A 20,380-nucleotide genomic window follows, 5' to 3' on the forward strand; every position below is an offset into this window, starting at 1 on the left:
GACATCCATGAGAGAGTATCTAAAACTATAACTGATGTATATATCTATATCTATAGATAGATAGATAGATAGATAGATAGATAGATAGATAGATAGATAGATAGATAGTTAATGCTGTTTTCCTGAAGGTGTTAGTCAAGATGACTATGTGGAGCAAGTATGAAGTAAGGATATTCCTTTTCTGTATTCTATCTTCTCTAGGTCTCTGTGACGTGCATAGGTATGTTCAATGTTTAGGCTACTAATTGCTTAGTTTTTGAGATATATGATGACATTCAATTAACTGGTGGGGGGGGCACCTATCTCTTAATGTTCCCCAAACTCATGATGTAATCCTTTTGCAATTAAACCTATAAAAAGTGTATATCTTCCCTTAGTACTTTAGCCCTTCTACCGTGAGCTTTCTTTCTTTCCCTCCTCATGGTGGAATTGCTCATTCTCATGAAAATTTGTTAAATAAACAACTTTTCTGCTTTTTACTTCGAGAGGTCTCTGAGAAGTCATTTTTGGATAGGATTTTCTATCCCTCACAATGCCTTTCAAGTTCTTTTCCACTTCTACAGCTATGATTTTGGGATAATAATGGACAGCTAAATGATTCAGTGAATGGATGATACACTCAGGAAGACCTGAGTTCAAACTTGACCTCAGACATTTCTTACCTGTGTTTCCCTGGGCAAGTCACTTCACTCTGCCTCAGTTTCTTCATCTGTAAAATGAGCTAGAAAAGGAAATGGCCATTCACTCCGGTATCTTTGCCAAGAAAACCCCAAATGGATTTATAAAGAGATAAACATAAACTGTAATGATTGAAGAATTATACTGATCATCTCTAATCCCTTCCAGCATAAATTCTATTATTGAATATTAAATCCAAGTTAAATGAGATAATATTTGTAAAGAATCCAGCACAGAAAATGGTACATAGTAGGTACTCAATAATTGCTTGGTCCCTTCCCTTAAATACATGCTACCAGGAATATTCCTACAAATTTCCTCTCCAAGAATGAGGTATTTATCTTTTCAAGAAATATTTAGTAAACCTATACAGAAAACTAGGCTATTTCTGCAGAAAGAGATAGATAATTCATAAAAGATATAGTTCCTGCCCTCATGGAGCTTACATTCTAGTTGAAAAGTTCTAGAGGTATTCTTATGAATCCTGTAATTAGGCTTACTTGCAAGTGCACTAAATTTTTTTTGAAATATGAAAAAAGCTGATGGAGATGCCTGATCAAGCATAGCATGAACCAGGCAGGCTCTGAGGTCCCTTTTAAATCAAAGATTAGATAATTCAGGGTTCAGCAAAGGCAAAGTGCCCGTGATCAAATGTCAGAGGTAGGGTCCCAGTCCAAAAGAAGGTAATCAGGGGGATGAAGTACCTCAAGTTCAGAACATATAAAGGTCAACAGAAGGAGCCAGGGATATTTACTCTGAAAAAGAGAAGACACAGAGGAGAGAGAAGGTAAGAGAAAGTTAACTGCCTTCGAGTATTTGAAGAACTGAAAAAAACCTATTATATTTGAAGGATTATCATGGGTAAGAAGATAGGACACATTCTGTTTTGCCCCGGAGGAGAGAACAAGGAATAATACAGAGAAAATATTCCCACACTTATAGCTAACCAGGACCAGAGTGGACTGCTTCAGATGACTTTCTTCTCCCTAGAGATCTTCAATCAGACTCTGGGTGACCACATGTCAGATGTGGGGGGGGGGAGAGTATTATTAAGTGTGCATCATTGTCCTCCGACCTGGAATTCCTTCCTCTTCACCTCCACCTTTTAAAATTCCTAATGTCCTTCGAAACTCAGCTCAGATGCCTCCTCCTCCACGCAGCCTTCCTGTTCATCCTGACAGATAACATCATCATCATCATCATCATCATCATCATCATCATCATCATCATCATCATATTTAATATGTATATAGTGCTTATTATGTGCCTGGACTGTGCTAAGTGCTTTACAATTATTATCTCACAACAATTCTGGGAGGTAGGGGGTATTATTATTTCTGATTTTACAGATGAGGAAACTGAGACAATCAGTAGTTAACTGATCTGCCCAAGGTCACACAGAGACTGAAGCTGGATTTGAACTGAGGTTTCCCTGACTCCAGACCTGAGATTCTACCCACTGAGCTAACCTTGCAAGTTCCCACTCACACCAGATTACTTTGTAGTAGTTTACATTTATTTATATGTGTATGTGATGTATAAACAATAAAAAATGAGTTTTTCCAGGTCTGCTTCCCTAGCACCTAGGACAGCGCCTGATACTAAGTATGAAGGAATGAAGAAATGGATGGATGGATAGATGGATGGGTGGACAGACGAGACAGATGGATGGATGGATAACATAAGTGAGTGAGTGGATGGTTAGACAGTTGGATAAATAAATAGATGGACAGATAAGTGGGTGAGTAGATTGATAAATAGATGCAAAGACAGATATATGGATGGATGATTAGGCCTTTGAGGTCTCCTCTAATTATGAGATTCTGAGCTCCTAAGTGGCACAGCAGATAGAGCACTGGGATTGGAATCAGGCAAATTTGTCTTCATGAGTTAAAATCCAGCCTCAGGAACTTACCAGCTGTACCCTAAGCAAGCCATTTAACTCTGCTTGCCTTAGTTTCCTCATCTGTAAAATGAACTGGAGAAGGACATGGCAAATTACCCCAGTGTCTTTGCCAAGAAAAACCTAAATAGGATCACAAAGAGTTGAGCATGACAGAAACAATTTATCTTTCTTTTAAAAAAAATTCAATAGTATTTTATTTTTCCAATTACATGTAAAGATAGTTTTCAACATTCATTTTTGTAAGATTTTGAGTTCTAAATTTTTTTCCTTCCCTCCCTCATCCCCAAGACAGCAAGCAATCCAATATAGGTTATACATGTGCAATCATTCTAACCATATTTCCATATTATGACTGAAACAATTCAAAATTCTGACTCCAGACCCAACATTCTCTCTTCCGCACTAAGCAGTCTCTGGAGAGAACAGGAACTATATTTGAGAATGAACTCTGATGCCTGAATATTCAGCTTTTAAGACTGCACTTAACACAGACACTTTTGACTGCATCCATCTGCATGCCTTCCTGTCCCTGATAGCTGACAGGCCTTTTTGAAGAAATAGCAAAACTTTGTAATGCTCATTTTCAAAGGAAGAGGATTCCTGTCTTCCTCAGATCCTATAGAATAATATTAAAAATACTTATATTTATCACCTCATTTCCTTTTCCAGAGAAAGTTCAGGTTTCTAGTTCTGATGATGAACCCACATCTCAGCTTGCTATGCCCGGCCTTCACATCACTTTCTGGTCATCTCCACAGCCTGCAGTTCTAGGTTCCCTTCTCCCTTTCCAGGATCCCTTTATGCATTATCTTTCCCATTAGAATAGAGGATCCTTACAGGAAAACAATTTTTATATTACATTGTAAAGATCATTAATTGGGAAAGCCTTAGGCAATGTAACCTGATCAATGATCTACCACTACACCAGAGAACTCAAGATGAGCATGTTTCCACTTGTACCTCCAAGTGGAGAGTGGATCAATTCAGAAAACAGAGTGAAGGATATGTTATTCCCTTCTTTTTCTTCCTCCCTCCCTCCCTCCATCATTCCCTTTCTTCCTTCTTTCCTCCATCATTTCCTTCCTCCCTTCCTTCCTCCCTTCCTTCCTTCCTTCCTTTCTTCTTTTCTTCTTTCCTCCCTCCCTTCCTTCCTCCCTTCCTTCCTTCCTCCCTTCCTTCCTTCCTTCCTTCTTTCCTTCCTTCCTTCTTTCCTCCCTCCCTTCCTTCTTTCCTTCCTTCCTTCCTTCCTTCCTTCCTTCCTTCCTTCCTTCCTTCCTTCCTTCCTTCTTTCCTTCCTTCCTTCCTTTCTTCTTTCCTTCCTTCCTTCTTTCCTTCCTTCCTTCCTTCTTTCCTTCCTTCCTTCCTTTCTTCTTTCCTTCCTTCCTTCTTTCCTTCCTTCCTTCCTTCCTTCCTTCCTTCCTTCCTTCCTTCCTTCCTTCCTTCCTTCCTTCCTTCCTTCCTTCCTTCTTTCCTTCCTTCCTTCCTTCTTCCCTCCTTCCTTCCTTCCTTCCTTCCTTCCTTCCTTCCTTCCTTCCTTCCTTCCTTCCTTCCTTCCTTCCTTCCTTCCTTCCTTCCTTCTTCATTCCCCTCCCTTTTTTTCTGGATATGGCTAGTTCAGGAATTTGTTTTTCATGACTATACATATTTGTAAATAGTTTTGTTTTTCTTGCCTTCTCAATGAGTTAAAGGAGGGAGAGAAAAAGATGATTTGGAACTGAAAATAAAATAAAATTGAATTTTTTAATGAATGTAAGCTCCTTTAGGGCAGGAGTTGTTTTTCTTTTTATAGTTGCAATCTCTGCACTGCACATAAGTGCTTGATACATAGCAAGTGATTTATAAATACTTTATACATCCATCTAATCTTTAAAAAGAGCAGAGCCAAAGAATATTCAAGTTGCTGAGCAATTGTGCCCATTTCACATGCCCGCAAGTTTATGATTAAGATTCTGCCAGCTAAACTTCAGCAATGCATGAACCAATAATTACCAAAAGAACAGGCTGATTTTCAAAGAGGTAGAGGAACTAAAGGCCAAATTGTTGACATTTCTGGATTATGGGGAAAGCACAGGAGTTTCAGAAAGAAAAAAAAAAATTTACTTCTGCTTCACTGATTACATTAAAGCCTTTGAATCACAGCAAAATGTAACAAGTCTTCAAAGAGATGGGAGTTTCAGATCATCTTACTTGTTTCTGGAGGAACTTATATCAAGAAGCAGCAGTTGGAACTGAACATGGAACATTTGACTGGTTTAAGATTGGAAAGGGAGAATGACAAGGTTACTTTACTTATATGCAGAGTACATTATGTGAAATTCCAAACTGGATAAATCACAAGCTGAAATTAAGACTGTTGGAAGAAACATCAATAATCTGAGATATGCTGATGATATTAATCTGATGGCAGAAAGTGAAAAGAAATTAAGAAACTCTTGATGATGGTGAAAAAAATGTGTAAAAGTTGACTTGAAGCGTAATAACAGAAAAACTATGATCTTGGTAAATGGTCCCCTCTCTTCCTGACAAACAGAGGGAGAAGAAATGGAAGCAATGTCAGATTTTATATTCTTGGACTCAAATATCACTGCAGATGGCAACTACAGCCATGAAATTTAAGATGCTTGCTTCTTAGAAGGAAAACTATGAAAAATATGGACGGCATACTAAAACAAGAGACATCCCCTTGCTGACAAAGGTCCATATAGTTAAAGCTATTGTTTCCCCAGTTGCAATGTATGGCTGTGAGGGTTGGACTAGAAGGAAATCTGAACCACAGAATCGATATTTTGAAATTGTGCTGCTGGAGAAGAATTTTGAGAATCCCTTGGACAGTAAGGAGATTAAATCAGTCAATACTTAAAGAAATTAATTCAGGCTATTCACTGGAAGGTCAAATACTAAAGCAGAAGTTTAAATATTTTGGCCAAATAATGAGAAGACAGACATCTATCTATTCGTTTATCTATTCATCCATTCATCCATCCATCTTTTTATCCATCTATCTATGCCAGATGGGAACTTACTTATGGTTTTAGCTGTTACCTATCTGTGCATCATCCATCCAGCAACTTTCTATTCATCCATCTATCTATTCCATCTATCAGTCTTTCTGTCTATCTATCCATCCAGCTACCTATTATCTATCCACCTATTCTTCTATCACTCCATTCACCTATCAATCCATCCATCTATCTGTCTATCTCTCTGTCTATCCATCTATGCCAGATGGGAACCCCTTTATGGTTTGAGCCTTTTCCTATCTACACCATCAATCTATCTATCCATCCATTCATTTATCCATCCATCCACCCATCTGTCTATCTATGGTAGATGGGAATCTATTAATATCTTAGTTGCCTGAAGCTCAACAATGTTAAGTGACTTACCAGCTAATATGTGCCAGAGTAAGCATTTGAACCCAGATCGTCCTGACTTCAGATCCAGAATTCTATCCACTATCACATGACAATACATTAGGGTTAAAGAAATGTATTTATGTGCTGGTCCCCTAGATCATAGGTAGCACACATCTGCAGTATCACCAGCAGCTCCCATAGTTTCCATAGGTTTAAGCAGACCCTGACATGCACCCACTCCAAGTCCCTATCGCCAACTGTAAGCTTGGAGCTGAACTAAGCCATGATATGGGGAATTGTTATGGACAAATTCTTTTAGGAATAGTATATTGCAAAGAATTTTGGATTTGGAGCTGGAAGACCTGAGTCCCATTTCCAGCTCTCACTTACTATCTGTGTGACATTGGAGCAGTCATTCCCTCCCTCTGAGCCTTGATTTCTCCAAATGTCAAATAAATTGCTAATAGACTAGATGATCTTTAAAGTTCCTTCCAGAACCAAATAAGTCCAAAATAAAAATGTGCTTGCATGCATGTACTGGAAGGCTTTCTTACCATGAAACGCAAACCTACTAAAAGGTAGATACATCCAGTTGCCCATATGTGTGTGTGTCTTTGGGTTCCTAGGGCCCCTCAGTTTTTACACATGCTCTCCAATACCCAAAATCGTACACATGGAATGAGAAAGGTGTAATATACCTCAAAGGTCATCCAGTCCTAACAGCAAAAGAATTCTCCACTACATCATCCCTGACAAGTGCTCATCCAGCCTCTTCCTAAAGACTTCTAGTGATCTCTGGGGGGAAAAAACCCATTATCACCTAAGGCAGCCCATTGTGCTTCGGGATGGCCTAAATTATTAGGAGTTATTTTTTGAAATTGCCTGGAATCTGTTTCTCTCCCCTCCTTACCCCACTCCTCATTCATCACATTGTTCTTAGTGTTATCTTTGAGGCCCCAAAAGAACAAATCAAAGACTTCTTGCATGGAAAAGTTCTGATCCTTGGAAAAAAGAACTATTTTACCGCCCAGCCTAAGTCTTCTCTTCTGCTGTGTAAATATGTTGTCTCCCTTGAAAGAGTCTAAGCTCCTTGAGGGCAAGGTTATTTCTGTTTTATTTTCTTTTTATCTCCAATACCTATGGGGGACGTAGTTGATGCTTAGTGAATGCTGACTGATGGGCTGACTGATTAACCAATACTGATAAAGCACAAAGCTCTCTCGTGGCACTGTTGCCCTTATGGGACTCCAGGGTACTTAAAGAGCAGTCCTAGAATATAACCCCATCCCTTGTCAGGGCCTTTCTTTTCACCTGGTACAGACTGAGGGAAACATCACAATGCAACTGGGACTGTGGCAGTTCCATTATTTATGAAGCTTTGGTTATTTAATGTATAAATAATCCATGACTGCAAAGTATAGCTGTCACATCACTGCATATTCATGAGCCATGTTTGTGGGAATTTTGGAGAGTTTCTCGGAGCCAGATGTGCGCCCTAGCCCATGCCCACGCGTGCAAACACACACATCAAATAAAATGGTTGTAATAAAGATTTCATCTGTCAGCTTGAGGCCCTGGTCTCCTGCAAAAGCAGCTCGTTTTCTCATCTGGGAGTATTCTCTCAGGGAATTTCATGTTGGAGAGAGAGAAGTAGGTGCCGACTCAGGAGAGCCCTCATAGTCCTCCAAATAGACTCCCTCTTTTATTTATTTGTTTGTTTACTTAGGAAATAAAGGATCTGTGACTTCTTTGGTGTAGGAAATTCCCAATTGCAGAAACCTCTCCTACCGAGGCAGTTTGATACCTTCCTAATAACTAAGATAGCCTTAGAAGCCTGCCCCAGAATACCAAGTGATTTGCCGCATAGTCTGCTTTAGGATTTGAACCTAGGCCTTCTTGGCTTAGAAGTTGGATCTCTGACCACTACTCCACGCAGGCTCTCTTCCTACTCTATAGATGCATAAAATTCAGAGCTGGAGGGGCAGGAAAACCTCAAAGGGAATCTCTACTGCCCCATCCCTGACAAGTGGTCATCCAGCCTCTTCCTCAAGACTTCAGAAGAACATCTTCTGAACTTCAATTCAGTTCAAACTCATAAGCATTTATTAAATGCCTACTAGATGCCAGGCACTGTGCTAGGAGCTAGGGACTCCTAGGAAACAAAACCTAGTTCCTGTTCTCAAGAAGTTTACATTCTCTGATGCACTGAAAGGGATCTTCCACAGCTAAGGAACAAAATGGCAGAGTAGAGGCTGAATTCTCTCAACATTTCACTCCAAACAACTTTAAAATAACACCACAGTTCAAATTTCGGAGCAGCAGAGCCAACAAAAGGTCAGAGTGAGACAATTTTTTAACCTAGGAAAACTTAGAAGTTCAGCAGAAGTTTGTGCCACTAGGATGGAGGCCTGTCTGGTGCCCACATATATCACAGCAAGACCACAACAGCAGCAGCTCTGGGGGGCTCTCAGGAGTGAGTAAGGGGGTTTGATGGCTAGCCAGAAATAGGTTACAGGGGACCCTTTGCTGGCCCTAGACACAGCTGGCACTAATTGGCAACTCTACTGCCCATACAGAGTTCTTAGTAGCTGTTCCAGGACAGAGAGGAATGCTGGAGGTCAGTCACAAGGAAGCAAGGGTCCTGGACACAGTAGCCAAGCAACAAGGCGTACTAGCTCTCACAGTCTCAGGGGACCAGAGTGCAGACCAGGAGAGTAATGACCACCTTGGAAGACCAAAAATGTGCAGATTCCCAGAACTCACTCTGAAAACAGAAGCATCAAAAAGTCCTGAAACTTGGGACAGTGCTCCCTAATCCCAGGTGAGCAGAGTCCCAACTTTAACATAAAACTAAAAAAAAATAAGCTGAAAACAAAATTAGTAAATAATAAAACTTGGCCATAAAAAGGTGCCGTAATGGCAGGGAAGACCAAACATAAACTAAGGCAACAGTATAGAAACAGCAACAAACAGAGCTTCAAATAAAAATGCTAATTGGATCCAATAATAATTTCTGAAAGAGTTAAAGAAATAGAAAAGGATGATAGAAAGGAGATAATATAAGAAAATTATGAAGAGAATTAATTAAAACATGTACAAAAAATTCACTCAAGAAAAAGAACTACTAAGAGCAGCTACATGGTGCAGTGGATAGAGCATTGGAGTTAGGAGGACCTGAATTCAAATCCAGTCTCAGACATTTAACATTTACTAGCTGTGTGGATCTGGACCAGTTACTTAACCCCAATTGCTTCACAAACACAAAAAAGAACTACTTAAGAAGCAAAACAGGTCAAATAGAGAAGGCACAAAATTTCACTGAAGAAGAGAACACTATAAGCAGAATTGGCCAAATGGGAAAAAAGTAAAAAGTTCAAAATTATCACTGAACAAAATAACTTTCTAAAAATTTAGAATTGAGCAAATGGAAGCAAATGACTCCATAAGGCAGTAATTATTTTTAAATTAAAAGAATGAAAAATAGAAGGAAAAAAATGTGAAACATCAACAAAACAACTGACCTGGAAAATAGATCAAAGAGAGATCATTTAAGAATTATTAAACTACCTGAAAACCATTACCAAAAAAAAAAAAAAAAAGCCTAGGTATCATGTTTTTAAAAATTTTTATGAAAAAAACTGCTCCAATGAAATTGAAAGAGTTCCCTGATCTCTCAAAAGAGACTTCAAAATGAAAATTTCCAAAAACATTATAACCAAATTCCAGAACTCTCAGGTCAAGAAAGCAGAAAGAAACAATTCAAATAATGTGAAGCTGCAGTTAAGATTACACAACATTTGGTAACTTCCACATTGAAGAAGCAGAGAGATGGGAACATGATCTTCTAGAAAGCAAAGCTAGGATTACAACCTAGAATTACCTACCCAGAAAAACTGAGTATAATCCTTCAAGGGGAAAAAATGGACATTTTGTGAAATAGAGGGACTTCAAACATTCCTATGAAAAGATCTGAACTGAATAGAGATTCTGATGTTCAAAGAGAAGATTCCAAAAAAGCATAAAAATGTAAACATGAGAAAATGATCATGAGTCTTCAATAAAGTTAAATTGTTTGCATTCCTATATAGAAAGATGGTACATGGAACTCTGAAGAACTTAACCATTATTAGAGTAGTTAAAAGGAATTTATATAAACAAGAGGACATGGGTGTGAGTCATTTTTATGTTGGAATGATTTCCAAAAACACAATGAGGGGGTAAGAAAGAGGTATATTGGTTGAAGAAGGAACGGAGAAGTAAGTGGGGAATTTTTCTTTACATAAAAGGAAGAGATTTCACAATGGAGAATAAAAATGGGGGAATGGGAGGCAATGCTTGAACCCTGTTCTCATCAGAATTGGAAAGAGGGAAGAATCTCTCTCTCTATATATATATACATATATATATATATATATATACAGTCAGTATAGAAATGGGAATCATTCATGCACATGCAGTTAATTACCAACGCCAAACTATAACGAGGAAGCAGGAGGGAGGCCCTGGGAGAGCCCCGACTTCTGCCAGGACTAAGGAGAAGTCCCACAATGGGAGCTCTGGGCGCCCAGATGATGGAGCTGAGTTCCTCCTGACAGTTCTACTTCTTCTACAGGAAGGTGAAGTAACCAAATAGCTGAGCCTTACACAGATGGAAATAAATCTTCCTGACATTCCCCTGCTTTCTGAAATGTCTCTGTATGACGTGTTCTTCCATGAAAAGAGGGCAGGAACTCTCTTGTACATTTTTTATTTTGGGCTAGCACAGTGACGAGTTCATCATAAACATTTAATAAATACTTTATCATCATCATCATAATATTCTTTCAAAAGATGACATCATTGAGGCTCATACCTGTCCATACCCTTCAGGGTGCTACAAGTAAAGAGAAACAGACAAAAAAACCAAACTATCAAATCCCCAACAAGTTCATAGAATTGCTAGAAATATTTGATTTCTTCTCTCATCCAGCCATACAGATCAACCAGGCTCAGTCCAGACCCACTTTGGGGTCAGCCCCCTGGAGGGCGGCCTTGCCCACCTCTGGAGACCCGGTCCCTTGCGGGAATTCTCCACAGCTGGCAGAAAAGGGCAGAGGCTGCCCCAGAGATAGTCATCTCTCATTCTGAGCTGGTTACAGCCTTTGAAGAGATGGGGTCCCCAGCTTCTCAGCTGATCCACACTCACATGTAAGCCACTAGAAATGAATTGCCTGCTACAATCTTTTTGTATCTCTAGTTCATTAAGCAGCAGGCATCCTTGTCCAGGTTCACCATTCACAGGGCTGATCAGTGTCACACAGCTGGAATTAAAACACAGCAGAGAGACTAAAATAGTCCCAGTCACCCCCAGGCTACTTAGGAAGACTTTGCTATCTGAGAACTGCAAATTGAGCCTCTGGAAAGTGTTCTTTACGGGCTGAACATAAACAGGAGTGGGAGCTAGGGATGACGCCCCCACAAACACATAACTCAAGAGGGGCAGATCCTCTGGGAGGTCAGATTGTGTGTCATCCATAAGTCAATCATAGGAACTCAAAGACAAAAATGAAATCCTCTTGTCCTCAAAGAGCTTGCATACTATTTTAATGTCAAAGCATCCAGAGGACAGAGCTATAACTAGAAATTCAGGGTCAAATCAGTTGGGAAGCAGGTTCAGAGGAAAGTCTGCCTCATTTGGGGTAAGTCTCAGAGAAAAAAAGGTCTTTTCCAGCCTTCTCAGCGATGTCTACTACTGTGGGATGAGACAGGGGCTAGAGAGGATGGGGGACAGCCAGTAAGAGAAGAGGGGGCCCAGAAACGGTCATTTGGAAGCTCACTGTGGGCAACAGTCCCCCTTAACCAGCCAGGTTTCAGTGGTGTGGAACAAAGGGCAATTACCCCAATTTAATCAGTGCCAAGAATTCAGATCTCCTTCTCTGAAACATGGTGCCCCATAACCCTTTGTGGAAATATTTCCTAGACTGGGATTCTGACAATGGGTCTTCCAAGTCCCCTTTCTTCTGATTCTCCCACTGGCTCTGTTAGCACCTTATTGGAGAGACAAACGCCAGCACAACTTGAATCAAAGTCATAAACTCATAAGACTCTAGGAAACCTCAGATCATTTACCCAGCCTCTAGTCTCTTCTCAGAACTATACCATAGACTCATGGTATTTAAAACTGAAAAGGATCTAGAGATGACCCAGTCTACTCCTGGGGCCATCTTTTATTGCGTCATAAGGAGCTAGAGAAAGAAGAAATCTAAAAAAGCATTCTCCTGACTTTCTTTTCAAAGTTGTTATTTGTCTCCAGTAAAACCATTCAAATGACACTCTACTCATCCAAACCCTGAAAAACCTGGTCATGGAGGAAATCTGTCCGACTTCCATCAGGAACCTCCCTGAAGCTCCTGCCTTACCTCCACCCCAAACACTCATTGGCTGCCCATTGAAGGGACAAGAAAGCTGTGTCATGGTACCAGCAGGCAGGTCCCTCTTCCCTGTGGGTCCACAGCCATCTCTCAGTATGATGAAGCTTCAGTTTCTCACATATGAGTTGTAGTTCCTTAAATAGATCGTAAGCTCCCTGAAAGAACAGACTAGGTCTGATTATATTTATACACACACTCGTGATTAAGTCAAAAATTATTCATGAATCAGTTGCCAAATAAATGCCAAACATTCTATTTCATAAGTGCTTACCTTCCCCCACCTAGTAAAAATATAAATGCTTTATTTTTGCTATTCAACAAGTGTTTATTAAGTACAAACTGCGTGTTCCCAACATGTGATTTTTCACATGTATTTCTTATATTCATGTATTATATTTGTCTTTTCTTCCCAATGATGCTATGTATATTTATGGGAGAGTGAGCCCCAGGTTGGTGTGGGGGAGGGAGTTTTGTCCTTTTCTTACTGTCATTCCTTTAAATACCTTTCAGTTCCTGTGTCCTCTAGCTGACTAGTGGGGACTCAAACTAAGTTTCTAGAGATCTAGATCCACATTGATGAGAGATCTAGAGTACCATGAATCTGGGAGAACAATCCTGTGAATTGGGAGAGGGATGCCAGGCACCACAAATATTTGTTGAATTGAAAGAGCCGTGCTCACACAATTAATTCCTCAATGGCAGAGCCAGGATTCAAACCCCCGTCCTCCATATTCAGTACTGTACTTCTCTCTATCATGCTGCCTCCTATGAGTCCCAGCCAAAGCATGATGAAGAGGAAGAGACAACTTCCACCATGAAAAATCAGAAAAAGATTTGTTACTTGAGTTGAAACTTGAAAGAAGAGAAGGATTTCATTCTAACTAGAGGGAACCATGTTAGGATTAGAAGATCTTAGATTGAAAGCTGAAAGGAATGGCAGAGGCCAGTGAGTCCAACCTACTCAATTTATACATGAAGAAACTGAGACAGAGACATTAAGCAATTTGTCCAGAATCACACAGGTAGTAAGTAGCAGACCAGGAGTTCAAATGCAGGCCCTTGGGCTCCAAATTCAAAATTCTTTTAACGTACCATGCTATCATCTCCCTCTGTGAAGTGAGCACTAAAATGAAGGAGGGCTTTCCTAATTGCTAGTGCCTCCCCTCCCCAAATCTCAATTTCTCTCTCTCTCTCTGTCTCTCTCTCTCTCTGTGTCTCTCTCTGTGTGTGTCTCTCTCTGTCTCTGTCTCTTTATATATATATATATATATATATATATATATATATATATATATATATATAAACATGCATGTATGTGTATATACATATATACACATGTATGTGTATATATAGGTATTATGTATATGTGTATTCTATAGCCTCAGTAGTAGATTGTCATCTCTAAGATCCTTTTCAGTTTTAAATACTATGAGACATGAGAAGAGGCAGTAAGGTGCTAATAGAGCTGGTGGGAGATCTAGAAGAAAAGGGAATTGGGAGGCCTAATGTGATATTTATATATGAGATATATATATATATATATATATATATATATGTATATATATATATATATATATATACTTCTCTATATATGTTATTTCCTCCAATAGAATGTAAGCTCTTCCAGGGCAGACAGCAGTCTCTGCTGTTGTGACACATAGTAAACCTGTGGTCAATGCTTCTTGATTAATTGATTGAACGTAGTCTTGCTGGTATCCTCTGAGGTTTCTTCCAGTTCTGAATTCATGGTACTAGGTCTTGTTTACCTGGCACTTGACTACTGGGAGAAGGATTACAGACACAGGACCTAGAGCTGGAAAGGTGGCCATACTCCATCAGGGAGTCAACAAGGATCTTCGCTGAAATTTTTGGACTCAAAAGAGTTCTGTTATCAAAGAGAGCCTTTGGAAGCATCCATATGGAGGTGGTGATGTAAAAGATGACTTAGAAAGGAGAAGAAAAGAGACCAGAAAACATCAAGAAAAAGTCTTTGAATTGCCCCTCCCCACCCGGCTGACTTTTTTCTCCACAACACCACACATCTGGATAATTGGAAACATTTACATTCATGGCATCGTGGAAGCAAAAATGCCAAGATTATTTCATTTTCCATAAGGATGTTTTGCTGCCCCCTAAAGTCTTCCTCCTGCTGTCTCACCATGATGTGCAGGTGATGAGTTCTTTTTGAAAAATATTTTCTTGATGTTCTTTTCTTACCTTTTTTAAAAAAACATTTTTACTTTCTAATGCCTCCCATTAGGCCCTCCCCAGGTAGTACAGTCAAAAAAACCAAACCAACCCATTTCATATCTATTGTCCTCTCTACCATCTCTTCTCCAATGGGGAAAAAGGGGAGATGTTTTGCCTCTGAAAAGGAGGAGGAGGAAGAGGAAAAGGAGGAGAAAAGGAGGAAGAGGAAAAGGACGAGGAGAAAAGGAGGAAGAGGAGGAGGAGGAGAAGGAGAGGGAGGAAGAGCAAAAGGAGGAAGAGGAAAAGGAGGAAAAGGAGGAGAAAAAGGAAGAGGAGGAAGAGGAAAAGGAGGAGGAGAAAAGGAGGAAGAGGAGGAGGAGGGGGAGAAGGGGAGGGAGGAAGAAGAGGAAGAAGAGGAAAAGGAAGAGAAGGAGGAAGAGGAGGAGGAAGAGGAAAAGGAGGAGGAGAAAAGGAGGAAGAGGAGGAGGAGGAGAAGGAAGAAGAGGAGGAGGAGGAAGAGGAAAAGAAGGAGAAAGGAGGAAGAGGAGGAGGCGGACAGTGGGTCCCTTCAGGGACTGACATCCTGAATGATTATGGTCATTGGGTAAATTGTCCTCCTGTTTCTGCCTGTTCCCATCTGAACCCACTCATACCTAACCTTGAGTCCAACAAACTCCAAGTTGCAGCAGGTCCTGCCAAGGCTCAGGGGTGGGCCGGTAAGGTCATTTGAGGACCAGTCCAGCTCAGTACTGGGAGGCTCATCCCCAGAGGGTTGGTCTGTCCAAGGGTGATTCTGGTTCTTTCTAGAGCAACTCATGAAGTCTATGTAACTCCTAAGGTATGGAGGTGGTTGCAATTCACTGGAACACCCACGAGGATGAAATCATGGCTCCTTTTTTGAAATATGGAAGTGTGTTCTGCTCCCCTGGCCTCATGATTAGTCATGGGTTCCCATTCAGAAGTCATTGTTCATCTGTCTGACTGTTACACGATGGGGAAAAAAACAGGATATGGAGTCTGTAGGTCTAGTTTGCATCTCACCTGGGCTCCTTTCTGGCTGTGTGTGCTTGGACAAGTCACTGACAGACTCTGAGGCCATTTCTTCATCTATTAAATGGGGGACCCCGATGACCCCCCCCATCAGAGAAAGGATCTCAGCCCATAGTCCTCCTCCCTCCCTCCAGGGAGCTCTCTGCCCTGCTCTTACGCATGTCCAGGGAATGGCTCTCACCCCCTCCTGCAATTCCCCTTCCCCAGGTGAGCTACCCCTCAGGAAGTCCTCCCTTGGTCTAACCCGCTAGCAATTAAGCCATTTCTTGGCGCTGGCTCGTCTGGGAAGATGGATAGAGCGGGCTCGAGAGCTGTCAACAATAGCCTGTGACTAAGATAATTTCCCAAGTCCAGGCCTCGGGGCTTCAAGCCCCTCAGTCTGCCGCAAAATCAACCAGCACCACCCCGTTCCTACCTCCTAGGAATGGTGCTTTGTCAGCACTTCGCTCTGCTCCCTTTCCCCAGTGCTCTGCCTTTCAAGAGTGATTTATGGGCCCTGTCAATCCAGCAGACAGAGCGGCAGAGACAGCTGGGGAGTGCAAAGAGCGGAGCAGTCATCCATCAAGCCGGCACCGGGCAGGGAGGCTGGGACGGAGCAGGCAGAATGAGGGATACAGCAGGAGCTCCGTCAGGTAACGGGGATGGCAAAAGGAGAGGGGAGAGGAGGAGGGAGAAGGAGGAGGAGAAGGAGGAGGAGGAGGAGGAGGAGGAGGAGGAGGAGGAGGAGGAGGAGGAGGAGGAGGAGGAGGAGGAGGAGGAGGAGGAAGATGAGGAGAAGGAGGAGGAGGAGGAAGAGGAGGAGGAGGAGGAGGAGGAGGAGGAGGAGGAGGAGGAGGAGGAGGAGGAGGAGGAGGAGGAGGAGGAGGAGGAGGAGAGAGGAGGAGGAGGAGGGAGGAGGAGAAGGAGGGAGGAGGAGGAGGAGGGAGGAGGAGGAGGAGATGACGGGGAGAAAGAGGGAGGGAGAGAAGACTGGGAGAAAAAAAGAGGAGGGAAAGGAGGAGGAAGAGGGAAGAGGAGGAAGAGAGAAGGGAAGAAAAGGAGGAAGAGGTCCACAAAAAAAAAATCCAAGAAAGAGGCACATGGGGGTCAGGAAATCAGTGACAGAACTAAATGGAGACAGAGCCAGGGCCAGAGAGGTGCAGAGAGAGAAAGAGGGAAAGCAATGTGCAGACAAGCAAGCAGAGAGGTGGAAGGGAAAAGAGGAGCAGTCCAGACAAAGAAAAGAAGAGAATTCGAGGGAGGGAGGGAGGAAGAGTAAGTCAGCTAGGTAAAAAAAAATCCACCTCAGGAGTTTTTGATTCTCTTTATTCCAGAGACAAAAGGAAAATGAAGAAGACAGACGGCAAGAGACACTTGGAATGGTGTGTGTGTGTGTGTGTGTGTGAGTGTTTTTCTAGTCATCCAGTAGGACCTGGTTGAAATCACAAATTAGTGTGTCTCACTACTAAGCCATTGAATGTCACAGGCAACAGCAGGAATCCCAGCCCCCACCCCGGCAGGCGGTGACGCTCAGCCTCGGCTGCTCTCTGGGTCCTGACAGGGTCTTAGCTGCCTCCTCTAGTCTGTCCTTCTTCTCTCGTTATGTCTCTGGTCTCCTTCTGCTCCTCTCTCTCTCTCTCTCTCTCCCTTCTCTCTCTCTCTTTCTCTCTCTCTTTTCTCTCTCCTCTCTCTCCTCTCTCTGTCTCTCTCTGTCTCTCTGTCTCTCTCCTCTCTCTCTCTCTCTCTCTCTCTCTCTCTCTCTCTCTCTCTCTCTCTCTCTCTCTCTCTCTCTCGTCTCTCCCCATCCCTCCTTTCCTCTCTCTCTTTATTTCTGTCAGTCTCTGTCTGTGTCTGCCAGTCTCCCTCTCTGTCTCTCTGTGTGTGTTTCTCTCTTTCTCTCTCTCCTCTTCTTTCTTTCTTTCTTTCTTTCTTTCTTTCTTTCTTTCTTTCTTTCTTTCTTTCTTTCTTTCTTTCTTTCTTTCTTTCTTTCTTTCTTTCTTTCTTTCTTTCTTTCTTTCTTTCTTCCTTTGTCTGTCTCTGTCTGTTTGTCTCTGTGTCTCCCTCTCTTTCTCTCTCTATTCTCTCCTTTCTTTCTGTCAGTCTCTCTCTCCCTTTCTAGATCTCATCCCCTCTGCCTTTCTATATTTACCTCCCTTACACTCTGTGTCTCTATCCCTGCTTCTCTCTGCACCTCTCTCTTCCATCCCTCTGCAGTTCTCTGGCCGTATCTCTCTCTCAAACTCCACCCTGCTGTTTCCTCTCTTGTCCTCTCCTCCCCATTCTGTACGCCTCAGCCTGTCTGGTTCTGTCTCTCTTCTCTGTCTTTTGGGGTCCCTCTCATTCTTTATCTGTCTCTACTTCTTTCTGTTTGTGCTTTATTTTTTGTTCTTTATTTTGTTTGTTCTTTATTTCTGTTTCTCTCTCACCATCCCATTCCATATCTCCACTTCTCTTTGATTCTGTCCCCATTCTATTTCTGCTTTCTTATCTCTTTCACTGGGCTTCTGCTTTTCTCTCATCTTGCTTCTGTCCCTACTTCCCGCTCTTTCATCCTTCATCTCTCAGCCTCTCTACTTTTCTCTTATTCTCTCATCCCTTATCTCTTTATCTCTCTATAACCCCAATTCACTCTTCCCAGGCTTCTTTGCAGCCTTAAGCAAGTGGGGTCCCCCTCAGGGTGTGGGATATCATGCCCTGTGGGGAGTGAAATATGCATGATAGCACCCTTCCCCAGAAGCTGCACCCCAAATCTGTCTCCATTGCTGGTGGTCCACTGGAAGCCTATGTCTTGTTAGCCAAACCAGGCTGCTGGAAGCTCCCTCCCTTTCATTGGAAAGGAATTTGGTATTCCTGTCCAGGCCTCCCTCCCAGCCATCCGAACGCAAGCACGCACATTCACAAGTACACACAAAGGCACAACAGAGACATACCGAGTGTCCTCAGACAGGAACGCAACTAGACTCCCAAATGCGGGCATCCAAGCGGGCAGAGCCAGGAGGAGGCACTTTCCATGCCCTGGGCAAGGTGGGAGCACCGTGAGATGCTCCTCCACCCCCAAGCCCCCACCCCATATTTGAAAAGGCTGTCCCCTGTGTGTGACCATCTGTGAGAAGCTCTGAAAACCACTGTGACACATCTAGCTTGACTTATCACAAAATAAATATCTCTGTGTCAAAGAGATTGGGGATTTTCTAGCGTTACAAATGTACTTAGAAAAAGTCACATCAGAAAGCAGCCCTCCTTTTCCTTCCCTTGCTAAATTATGGAATCTTCCCTTTAGTCTCATCTCTCTACCTAAGAATCCAAACTAAAAAAAAAAAAAAAAAAAAAAAAAAAAACACCATTTATTAAGCATCTACTGTATACTGAACACTTTACTGATACTAAGAGAACAAGGACAGGAGCCAAACAGTCTTTGCCCTGGAGGAACCTGCATGCCAGTCAACATCAATAGCAACAAGCATTAGTCTCATCTCTGCACCTAAGAATCCAATCCATCCAATCTAACTAAAAGCGTTTATTAAGCACCTACTGTATATTGAGTATACAAGAACAAGGATAGGAATCCTTTGCCCTGGAGGAGCTTGAATTCCAGACAACATTACAACAACAAGAATTTATTAAGTACCTAAGTTTGCAAAACCCCATGCTGGTCACTGGTCACCATTTAGATGAGCTGAGATGGTCTCCCTGTCCTCAGGGAGCATAATGGGCTAGGAGAAGGATGGCACAGCCCAGATGAGGATGATAACATAAGGCTCCATGTCACGTTCATGGCAGCGTTACAAAACTAAGGGCTAGGGTGAAATCCTTACCAAGCCAGGGCATGGGAACAGGGGAATGACCAAGACGGCTTTTTCAGGGCTTAGGAAGGCCCACACATACCCGCTCATCCCCCACCCAGAACAGTGAAAGTGACAGCACAGAAGGACAGCAGCGGCGTTTCAGGTGAGTCCTTGCCTCCCTGGGGCTCTCAGATCTTACCTGCTCACTCTTGACTGATGGCTAAAATGAACTCGCTCCATGTTCCTGCCCAGGATTGGAGAGAATGTCTAGTTCCTGGCACACAGTAGGCACTTAATAAGTGCTGATGGATTGATTGATGTCTCAGATTACTCTCGGAGATTTCATCCAGCTCTCGAGATTCTGGGATTGAGATTCCAGAGGAGTGGCTGAGACTTGGGGGTCCTGGGGGCTAGAACCAGAGCCAGGAGGGGATGGCTTTATTCTTTGCAGGCTAAATATAGGAGGAAGCTAGAGAAGTCTGGGGAGGGAGCTGAAAACAGCCGAGGGGATTGCCCAAATGAATGCATTACTTAAAGCTGGAAGGTCTCTCAGAGGCCATTGAGTCCCCTACAAATTAAGCGGTTTGCCGGAGGTCACCGAGGCAGTAAATAGTAGAGTTTGGGATTCCATCCCCCATCCTGCAAGGAACCTCTGAAATCCCCCCAGGGCCTGGGGGGGGGGGGGAAGCTCCAGAACAAAGTGCCTGGGGTAGTTAGCACAAGCAGCAGCTCTACGGCGCTGGAAAGTTGGCAGAATGCTTTGTGAATTTTGTCTTATCTGATTCTCACAACGAGCTTGTGAAGCAGGTGCTGTGATTATTCCCATTTTTAAAATTAGGAATCTGGTGGTGAACTCAGGCTGGGGGGAGGGGGTGCTGAGCACTAAAGGTGATGGGGCCCTGAGGTTAGACCCTCAATTCTGCCCTGACCACTAATGGAAATGGCTTAGCCTATCCTTGACTCGGTTTCCCGCTCTGTAAAAGAAGCCCTCGCGAAGATCCTTCCAGCTCTGCATCCATGAGCCTC

Source organism: Sminthopsis crassicaudata, chromosome 3, assembly GCF_048593235.1.
Source record: "Sminthopsis crassicaudata isolate SCR6 chromosome 3, ASM4859323v1, whole genome shotgun sequence".
Taxonomy (NCBI): domain Eukaryota; kingdom Metazoa; phylum Chordata; class Mammalia; order Dasyuromorphia; family Dasyuridae; genus Sminthopsis; species Sminthopsis crassicaudata.